This window comes from Epinephelus moara, chromosome 17 (assembly GCF_006386435.1).
Source record: "Epinephelus moara isolate mb chromosome 17, YSFRI_EMoa_1.0, whole genome shotgun sequence".
NCBI classification, from domain to species: Eukaryota; Metazoa; Chordata; class Actinopteri; order Perciformes; family Serranidae; genus Epinephelus; species Epinephelus moara.
The window spans coordinates 21,303,666-21,314,584 of record NC_065522.1 but is presented as its reverse complement, the minus strand read 5'-3'; the positions used below and the strand labels follow the sequence as shown (position 1 = coordinate 21,314,584).

At 37.6% G+C, this 10,919-nt stretch overlaps 1 protein-coding gene across 7 annotated transcripts in view; it reads left to right on the top strand.

Annotated features, from left to right (window-relative positions):
* Nucleotides 1-10,919, top strand: part of LOC126404179 (Fc receptor-like protein 5) — a 147,154-nt gene that overhangs the window by 37,641 nt on the left and 98,594 nt on the right. The gene's annotated exons all lie outside the window — the stretch shown is intronic.

Sequence of the window (10,919 nt, the reverse complement as noted above, 5' to 3'; positions counted from 1 at the left end):
GTCTCGTCTGGGTGGAGATACTCTGATCACAACATGTGAGCGTGTCTTCTCATGGTGCGTTTAAAGACGGCTCGGAAAAACACGTTACCACATGTTAAAAACGAATTGGACGGCGGTAACGGCTGTAGAAAGTGCAGGGGACGGAGGGCACAGATACGGGAAGTGCGGTGGACATGTCCCCTGCGTCCCCCCTCAAATTACGTCCGTGCCTGCACACACAGATTCTAGATTAACAAGGGAGATGCTTTTTGGTCATATTTCTAACAAAGGGGATGGCATCCCCCCTCATCCCCCCTCAATTTGACCACTGGTGAACAGTGTGGCTAATCAACATCGTCATGAAATTACTGAGAAAAATATGAAATATAAAAATGCCAAAATACACTGCAGGGGGCTTTAAGTTTTTATGTCAATGATCATTAAAGCAGTGTGTAGTTTGTAGGACCTTGAAGACACCTGTTATTAAACCTCATTCTGTGTCTGTTTTACAGATAGAGATGTTATCCTGGTGAGCCCTGTCCATCCTGTGACCGAGGGAGATTCTGTTAGTCTTAGCTGCAGAATAAGAAGCCAAACATTTGCTTCCAAGGTGTTTTTCTATCGAAATGATAAACTCATTCAAAATGACACCAGAAGGGAGCTAAATATCTCTGCAGTGTCAAAGTACGATGAAGGCTTTTACAAGTGTAAATACTCAACAGGAGTGTCAGCACAGAGTTGGATGTCAGTTAAAGGTGAGTAGGAGTAAAACAAGTGCTGCACTTTCTTTTATGTCATATGTCAATACTTTGAGTCATCATTAGTTTCAGCTGATTCCACCTGTTGGATTCAGTTCTTTGTGAGCTGAAGAAAGTCTGCATCAGATGTTGTGACAGTCTTGAGTTATTGGGGATGGCTAAGTTCACACTGTATGTGGACATTTTTATTATTTATTGCTCAATGTGACTTATCCTTATGAAAAATGTTGTAAATTCAGTTAAACAAAACTGCTGTTTAAGTTTGTTAACAGTTTTTATTTATTACAGGAGCCTCCAGGCCTGAAAGCTCCTCATTTCCCATACCGATGATTATCCGGCTGGTTTTTGGAATTGTAGTTGTTATTCTTCTGCCCCTTTTGTATTGCTTCACACCGTCCAAAGGTGAGACCTTTATTACATGAGTTATGGTTTAACTGTTCAAATACACAGATGTATTCTGATCCAGCCCAGTCGCCAGAAGAAAATGTTGGCATTGTACATTTCTGCAAACCAGGGATACATTACATTTGAATGTTTCACAGGTATCATATCAACATTTCTAGGCGGAGGTGGAGGGGACGGTGGATTGTGTCACACCTATGCCAGAGGGTTGCAAAGGGGGGGCTGCTGTTGGAGATGAACAAATACCAACACTTGCTTTTTAGTGACTGGTGGCTGAGTTTCTGGCAGCTTTTCTGCCACAGAACTTCACTGTTTTTAGCAACCAGTGGCCATGTGTCAAGCAGCTTTTGTGCCACTGTACTTAGGTACCAGTGGCTACGTTTCAAGAAGCGTGGGTTGTTTTTTTTTGGTGACCCAAGTCCATGTTTCCAGCAGCTTTTGTGCCACTGAACATGGGTATTTTAAGCCAAACCTGATCTTTTACTAGCATAACCTTTTGGGTTCTGTGCCTGAACAAAACCACACATTCATCACAGCGTTGTAAGAAACGTAAAGGTTCAACGTATCCACCACATAATAACATACAGCTGTAACAGAAACATACAATGCCAACATATTTTCTTGCAATTGGGTTGTGTGATCTCATGACAGAATGGCAGTATGACAACTTAAAATACAAAACCATCTAACAACAACTGTCTTTATTTACAGATTCGTGCTTTATCAGGTTGGTACAACATTATCTTATTTTGATTATAACAGGAAATACATGCCATGTTCCTCTGTAAATTTATTATCTGCATGTTGTAGGCCAGTCCAGTCTGAGAGCACCAATCGGGGCTCTGCTGCATGTCACATGGTCAACCAGAATGAGGCTCAACAGAATGAAGATTCCTCTCCTCTCCATGGTAAGGACACATCTTGATTTGATACACGTTTTAAAGACACATTTTAAAAACACATCAGGATGTTTAATTATGGTATCATGTAATTAAAATAGTACTAAATAGTAAACTTGACTTCAACTTGATTTTCACTGCTCTGTAGGTGACGCTCGTCTCTATGAATCAATTAAACTCAACTCAACTCAACTCAAACTTTATTTATAAAGCACATTTAAAACAACCAAGGTTGACCACACTCACAGATAACCCATGTGATAGCACAAGATCTAAGGTGTGACCCTTCTCATGAGTCGGGCTCTGACGACACTGATAATGGTACAGTATATATATATTTTAGTAACATGCACTGCAAAAATGCCCTATCAGATTTAGGTGAAAACATTTTAGATATGAGCTGTCTTTTGCCTAAAATTTGGCCGCCAGTGCAGTAACTGATTTTTCACTGATAACAAGTCTTCGAAGAGGTCAGGATGTCCAGCTACCAGGAGTACCAAAACAAGATCAAATTACTTAAATGAGATTTGAATCAGAATTAATGATTAATTAATGAATTAAGTCTTGACAGCCTTGTATAGTGAGCATTTCAATTTGCATTGAAATTTATAAAAACTGATTTATGTAACCTTTGTGTGGGGACAAAAAATATTCAGACAGATCTCAGCGGAAATTTGCCTGTGAAAATAAATGTTTGACCAATGAAATCCTTTGTTCCAAATGATGTCATACCTTCAGGTCAGAGCTCGCTTGCTGCCAAAATATAGAATGTCTTCTTACTTTACTCTTAGTTTGTTATGTTGGTCACTGCCTGAAACAAACTGAAGCAAACAGTCCTCCTTCCCTGGTTGGGATTATATAGTGCTCCATGCAGCAGTGATGTTTGGATGTTAGTGAGGGCTAATCCCCCCAGAGGAACAAGGTACTCGTGTTTCTTTATGGACAGTGGATTGCTTGACAGATGAAATGGAACATGGCAATGTGGATAATTCCCACCAGCCTGGTGTGAATAGCTGTCATGTGGATTTTTGCATCGCTCTTGTAGGAAATGGCTTTTTTTAGGGGATTAATTATAAGTGACTGATAGAGAATCCTGTAACTAAAAAAATGTATTTTTCAGATACATCTGAATCCCAGGATGCCACCTATTCATTGATTGAACTTAAAAACACTGGAAAGAAGGGTGAGTACTCCAGATACATAGAACAATAGAAAATAGTTTGTTTTGTCCTGAAGTGAAATATTTTATTTAATGGATTAATGTGATCATCTTAACAGGGAAACGCCATGAACCAGAGGAGAGTTGTCTTTACTCTGATGTGAAAATAGGAACTGCAGGTCAGTCATTTACAACAGTCATGCTCAAAGTTTGTATTGAAATGTGTCCTATCATTATACTGGAGGTAACAACAGGTCAGCAGCTCACAGAAATCTACACTATAAAAAATAACTGAACTGTTTTAAAGTAACTAAGGCTTCCATTACACTGCCTGTGAATGAGCACATGTTCAATCATACAAAATTATGAAACAAATTTTAATATAGCCTTTTACGTGATTTTTTTTTTTTTTAAACAAAGAAAAAAAGCCTTTAAAATATATGTAATATATCATAATTCCATCTTGTCCATGTATTTTATATTCCTGTGTGAACATCATCAAATTTCTGTCAAATGAACACAGTCACTGTATGTCTATGTGTATTATAGTGGTTATTTTTGCCACAGAGCGGCTCAGATTGTTACTATAAGTGGTTTAAGTGTCTCTTTACCTTTCACTTCTACTGGTCTGTTTGTCATTGCCTCATTAAGAAGAAGTCTCTTTATGAAATATCACAAGATGTCACTTGTTGCAGTGAGACGACAGTGGAAACATGAGTGAGATTTGGAGAGAGTATATTATAGATTTTTTTTTTAGTGTTGTCTAAAAGATTTTCAATATCCATAACCACTTTTAAAGGACATACAGTGATGGTGTTCAGTTGCCCCAGGTTTCAAAAATTGTTGTTCACATCAGTGACCAATTTACACAGGCAAACAGGGTCCAGGTTGAAAAATGATGTGATCCTTTATAAAGTTTATATGCATACTTAAATTCTGTTGAAACTTAATATAATTATGACACTATATACAGTATATATTATTAATTAAATTGAACTTCTTCATTCATAGAAAAATCAACTGCATCAACAATAGATGAAACTTCTCTCTGAAGTTAAACCAGGAACAGCTCTTGGTAATAATGCACCACATGATGTGCACACTTAAATGATTCAATTTACAGATCATTAAATGATTATAAGTCAGATTAACATGTCAGAAAGCGTCCTTACATCTTGAATAATGATTTGTTTTGTTGGTTTGCTTCTCTTCTAGTCATTCAATTCAAAATGTATTTGTCACATGGGATTGTACAACACACCAGTCCTTGTTCACTGTAAAACACATGCCTCCTTTCCTTCTCCTCCACTCTGTCAGACTTTGCATATAGAGACAGAGTCACCTGGTGAAATGGCACTAGCCAAGTTTTGGTGAACATCCTGATATCCTGTTGAAAACTGATGCGTCACAGAGGTCGTCCAGTTTATTTCCAGCATCTGTTCAATGGCTAGCAGGATGCTAGTTCAGCTGGTGCTCATTCTTCTCCATCTTTTCCTCGATGTTTACTGATGTTTATATGTGAGAACCTTGACCTGGCTAGCTAACAGCTAGCTAGCTAGCTAGCAGAGGAGAGTTTACAGACTGCTGAGACTCGCAGCCACACACCATCATCATCCAAAGTTAACCACAAAAAGCACCATCAACACGCTGACAGAGAGGCGACTGGAAGCGTCTGAGCTTAACTTGTGGATTTAATTAGTCTGAGCACGAGCACAAGACTATTGATGCATATTCTCATTTAATATTAATGCACTGCATTATCTTTATTTTGTACAGTCATTTTGTCATTTATTTTTTGTAGGTAACTTTGAATCCAAGTTATTCCAAAGAGCAGCATAAGTATATTTGAGCTTTAGTTACCAGCTGCTGGCAGTGATGGCCAAATGAGGCCTCATGAACCACTGTCTTTATTTTCTGAAGCCAACAGATGGCGATGTCTGTTCAACAAAAGCTTGAAAGCACACTTCATTGTAAGTCTGTCAGCCTTTATTTTTAAACCAAGAGCGCCATCTGGTGGGGAGAGAAAGTAAAGAAAATGGTTCATGAGGCTTCATTTGGCCATCACTAGCTGCTGGTGCAGCTTTAAAGTCAGCATCTTTTATAGAGTTAGATAAGATAGATCCAGGATGGTCATTAAAAACTACTTTAATATACAGTATGTAATAATCTGCTATCAGACAACATATCCTATTACATGTACATGTTTTCCTCTGTCTTAAAAATATATTTATAACTACTGTGCATATTTTATTTTCACCTGATTGAATTTGATATATATATATTTTAATTATTTTTGTATTCAATGCTTAAATAAAGTTTATTTTTTCAGGAGTAAGCTGCCAGTTGTATTTTTAGTTTTTTCAAATTTTCTTCAATTCTTTTTTACTGGACATCTGAACTGGATAAACACATCCCACAGTAGCCTTCTGACTCTATCTTGGCAAAAGCCATAAAGTGGACTTGGTATTGATTTTCAGGAACTATTTCTTTGGTTAAAATAAGTTCAAAACTGTTCACGTTTTTCAAATTGAGTTCATCTGTATTGTATTGAGATGAAGGCAGATATCAGAGACAGAACAAACAAAAGTATCATGATGAGATACCAGCAGGTGTAGTATCACATATTTTACCTTTCAGAAGTTTGCAGCCGTGACTGAGAAGCTAAAGAAACAGCTAAAAAAAACGGCTCCACCCTTAAATATTTATAACTTTGGGCCTTAACAAAATATAATCCAGTGAGTTATAAAAAAATTCACCCCCCATACAGTTGTAATGGATTGGAAATTATCTATAGAGACTAAAGCTTCTTTAGCAGTAATATGTGCTAGAAATGTGAGATGTTGCACGTGTGCATCTGCTCAACTGGAAAGAAGGAAATGAGTTTGGTGACGATATGCAGGGTACTGCTATGATTGGTAAAACTCACGGAGAACTACAATGATTGGGAAAATTTGCTTAAAAGTTGCAGTGATTGGACAAAATTGCAAGGTTGCACACAATTCTCAGTGATTGGTTGAATTTGCATGAATTGTTTTGGTTGCGTCATCGCAACAATCCTGAAAGGGCTGTGTAAGGTCCAGTGTTATCAACTGTAGCAGCAGTATGCTACAGACCTTCAGCTGAACAGAGAGTTTGCCACAGATATTTGAGACATGCATAACTCAACCAGGACTCAATGAAAATCAGACTAGAGATGCATCTGTGCTGATTCATATAAGGCTATTACATTGAAGGACTTGTATTTTAGCATCTTGTGTGATTTCAAAAGTTGAATATACTGTACAGGATTCCTATTTTGTTAATGGGCTGACACACAGAGCAATATACTGCATGTATGGAAATGTAAGAGGAGACACTGTATTGCACTTACTGAGGCTGACCAAAGTTTGTCTGATTTGTTGGTGAGGATGTTTTATTGTTATGCTTGACAGACCCCAATCACTGTGCAGTTAAAATAGGAGTACCTATAAATGACCACATGGGGGTGCCAAATTACCTTAATTGATACCTACACAAGGTCAGTGCTCCTTTGTAAGTCTGGGACTGTTGGAGGTAGTTATGTCCCAGGATGCTATGTCAATGTGACTAATGAGCAACATTCTCAAAAGCTTGAGTACTTATAAAAACTTCTTGAACTTCCTTAAATTAAAGTCAAGATTTAATTCCTGGCAGCGTTGTGTTCCAGCACAACTGACTGCTCAGGGGTCACATCCTTAGCACTGTACTAATGTATGGGACAGATGGTTCTGAGTAAGTTAGCAAGCTGCAGGCCTTTCTGTACCATCTCTTTACTGAAAATGAATGACCCCATTGTTTTTACTTGGACCTGCTGTATTAAAAATTAATGCAGAACAGAGTGGGAACCTTTGTGATTTTCTCAGACTCAGCTCTCTGGCGTTGCCTGTTATCGTCTTCTGATGTTTCCGATTGAGAAGCATTGACCACACACTTCCTCATGTCACCATCAGTCGTCATTGTTTTCAAAATATTCTGTTAAAAATTGTGCCTTAAGTACTATATTATTTACCACTGATGCACTGTGTTTGACTAAATTTCTGCCACAAAAAAATCTTATTGTATATGACTCCTCTTCTTTTTCAGCGTACAAACATATAAGCTCTGGTGTGAATGTGGTAATGACATTGACTGATTCTTGTTTCTACGACAACACGTCTTAATATGTGAAGAGGAACTGGAAACAGTTTTTTTCATGCTTGTTAAGAAATGTTGGCTTGGCTTGTTTTTTCTCAGACTTTAGTTGTAATCTTTAAAGCACAATGAAACAAAACTCACGCAACTGTTTGATTCAGTGTTTTATTTGATCAGTTTCCCCCTTTATGCATGTATTATCTAATGTTATATTAGCAACATGAGCTAACATTGAAGGCGTCTCAAATTAAAGGTTGGAAAATTTTAATTTGTTTGTTGTGGTTTTGTTTTATATCCACACTGTGTAAGTGCATTAGGCAACAAAACAAGAACGGCTTGAAGGACAACATTTAAAACTACGGAACTAATGAGGTACAGGTGGATTTTGCTTATCAAGTTGCTAGCAAAGCAACACAGTACATAAAATAAGTACGGCAAAATCGTCAGATAGGTCAGACCACCGTGTTAAACTACATATCTTGAAACATTACAGTTATGGCTTAAACTGTTGACAGAAATAAACAAGTGTGATGATTTCGTATATCTCCGCAATTCAAAACCAGTTGTCCACCCGGAGGTGTTCATCATGGTGATTCGGTCTATACTTTTTCCATTTCCATGGGTGCCCTCTTCAATTCTAAGCTATTATATCATCACCACAATTGTTAAAGCGTTTTTAAGTGCTAAGAAGGTGACATATTTGTTATTCAGGGCTCACACTTACAATACAATTCTAATACATAATAAAAAAAGTCTCAATCTTGTTATATTGGGTATATAGTAGAATTTTTTTAAACGAAATTCAATATGGAGAGTGTTTAACACACACTTACAGGATGTACTGTACAAACCTACACACAATAATCATACATGGATACATACAGTATTAAAGGGAGACCGCTGATTGGTTGCCACACTTTTCACTGTGCCGTATTTTTCTGGCACAATTTCTGTAAAAATGTTCTAACCAGCAGCAAATGAAAGGTAAAGGTCTCAATTATGAATAAATAAGTTATAATAATACACAAAGGTTTTCTAAAGTTAGGTGATTTGTGATTAAAGTCATGTTGTGCATTTGTGCCAACGAGCCCCATCATGGGGTTGGTTGGCACACTGTTAGAATGCAACGTATCCTCATACAACGGTCCGTGTGATATCTTACAAAACGAATTGGCGTCCCATAAAAGATGTAATTAATGTAAAGTTACTCAGGTTAGGTTTAGGCAAGTAAAGTTACTGAGGTAAGGTTTAGGAAAAGAAACATGGTGACGACGTCCCTTACAATGACTCAAAGGTTACTTGGGTTCACACGGTTCCAATCACCGGTCTCATGGGGGAACGAGTTTTGTCACCCATTCACGACCCCAACCTGCCTCCTCATGGGCATACTTCCTTTTTTACCTCTGTCAGCACATTGGTCACATGATCGCAGGGTTTATAAATACATGGTTCATGCACAAACCACTGGCTCATGTTTACGTGGATTATATACATATTTTGGGGCATTACTTTACATAGCTGTACGTACAAACAGTACATGAGAACAGCCTGCAGAATGCTGTAGTTACAAGAAATGATATATAATGTTATATGAAAATGTAGCTGATTTCTTTGTCTATTAACTAGAAGTAACACATTTCCAGTATCTCTGTCTAAACCGTTTAGTCACTTTTTATTTTCGAAACTACAAAACTGAAATGTTACCTGCACCAGAAAAGTTAGTGCCTTTCAGATGTTTTATCATAGTAGATGACTGCAGGGCCAGCAAACAATTCAGTGTTACATTTTTGTTTCTGAGAACGTCCAAGCACCAGGAAATGGCTGTATACCAACCAACCCTTGTTGCCAACCAACCGCAGTTTCCCCAGCACACAACACAAACCTCATCACAATAGAGGAAGTATATGTTCAGAACATACACTAAATAAACACAATAAAATGTTAGGTATGTGTATGATGTTATAGGGTTAAATTAAATGGTCTTATGTTGCAGGGATGTGGAATAATTGCTTATTGTTTATACCAACTTTTAATTTAACAATTTTAGGCACCATGTGCAAACCTTTGCAGATGAAACAAGCTAATACATTTTCACCTGTGGGTAGGAAGTGCAAACATGTCAGTACGCTGTGGTCAAAGCCCCTGCAGTTGTCTTGGCTTTGTGTGAAAGAGAAGTAAGAACAGACAGGCCACACTGAGAGAAGTTAGAGAAAAAGTCTGCTGTCATATTCACATGAAAGGATACTTCTCTCTTCTCATTTTCCGTTGCATCACTATAAATACAAAGTATTTGAATTTCTGACAAGCACAGCAGCAGAGTGTGTCAGCGCTGGATGTGAAGATGGGGCACACTTTGCTCTGTGTGCTGGCGTTATTCTGTGAGTACATCAGCAACTTTTCAATTTTGTGACTTTCAGAGGCAGACTCATGTTTTTATATAGACTGCAAAGCTGTTGGATATATATCTGTACTAGCTTTTTGTACACATATTTGCATAATGCATGTACCGTATATAGTCTTAAGGTATTGTTGCAATTATAGTTTTTGAATTGATTTCATTGGGTATTTTATATATTTGATATTAGGAGTTTCCCACCTCTTTACAGACTCAAAGAACATCATCACAGAAATGCATAATACTGTTGACTGATAAGCTATAGTTGCCACTGCTGTTGTCTAATGAAGTTTTTATCTTTATTGTAGTGCTGAGCACGCTCCTCTATGGACAAGATGAAGGTGAGCAGTTGTCTGTTTCTTTTGTTTTAATCATTCAGTATTGATCTCTCATTTTACTTCATGTGTGAAAAACAAATTATGAAAGTATTATTTTATATGCATGTTTATGTAGGGAGACCTGATGCTGTGCTGACCTTGATGTCAAAGTGTAGTAGTTTTTCTGCAGAGGTTGTTGCCTTCATACAGACACATCTTCTTTCAATACATTTATCTAATCATCTTAACAGGGCAGAATGGGGAACAAGATAGACACACTGAGGGCCCTGATGTGAAGGAAGGGCTAACAGGTGCTACAGTCAGTTACAACGGTCTGCCCCAATATTCCAATAACAGTAAGTCATTGTTAATAATACTAATACTAATACTAATACCACTACTACTACTACTACTACTAATAATAATAGTAATTGTAATATTCAATTACCCCATGTTGCGCCTCTTGCCCAGTGTCAGCTGGGATCAGCCCCCCTGCAACCCTGAATAGGGTAAGAAGTTTCGGATAAATCAGCCCCCCTGCAACCCTGAATAGGGTAAGAAGTTTCGGATAATGAATGAACAAATTAATAATTCCACTTATTATGCAGTTCAAATCTCATTTTTGATAGTGACATGGTGTGCTCGGTGCCACAGTTATCAAACATTGTGAAGTGCTTCACATACAGATGGGTGACAACTTATAAACCAACCTAAAGTTTCTTAGTGACTTTTAGGATACTATTACTAATAGCACTACTTGGGGTGAGATGTGGTTACTGTGACGATGATAGTATATGCAGGGTGTCTGCAGGTCCCTATGAAGTCTTGAAGTGTAATAAATTCAATTTTCTAAACTTTAGG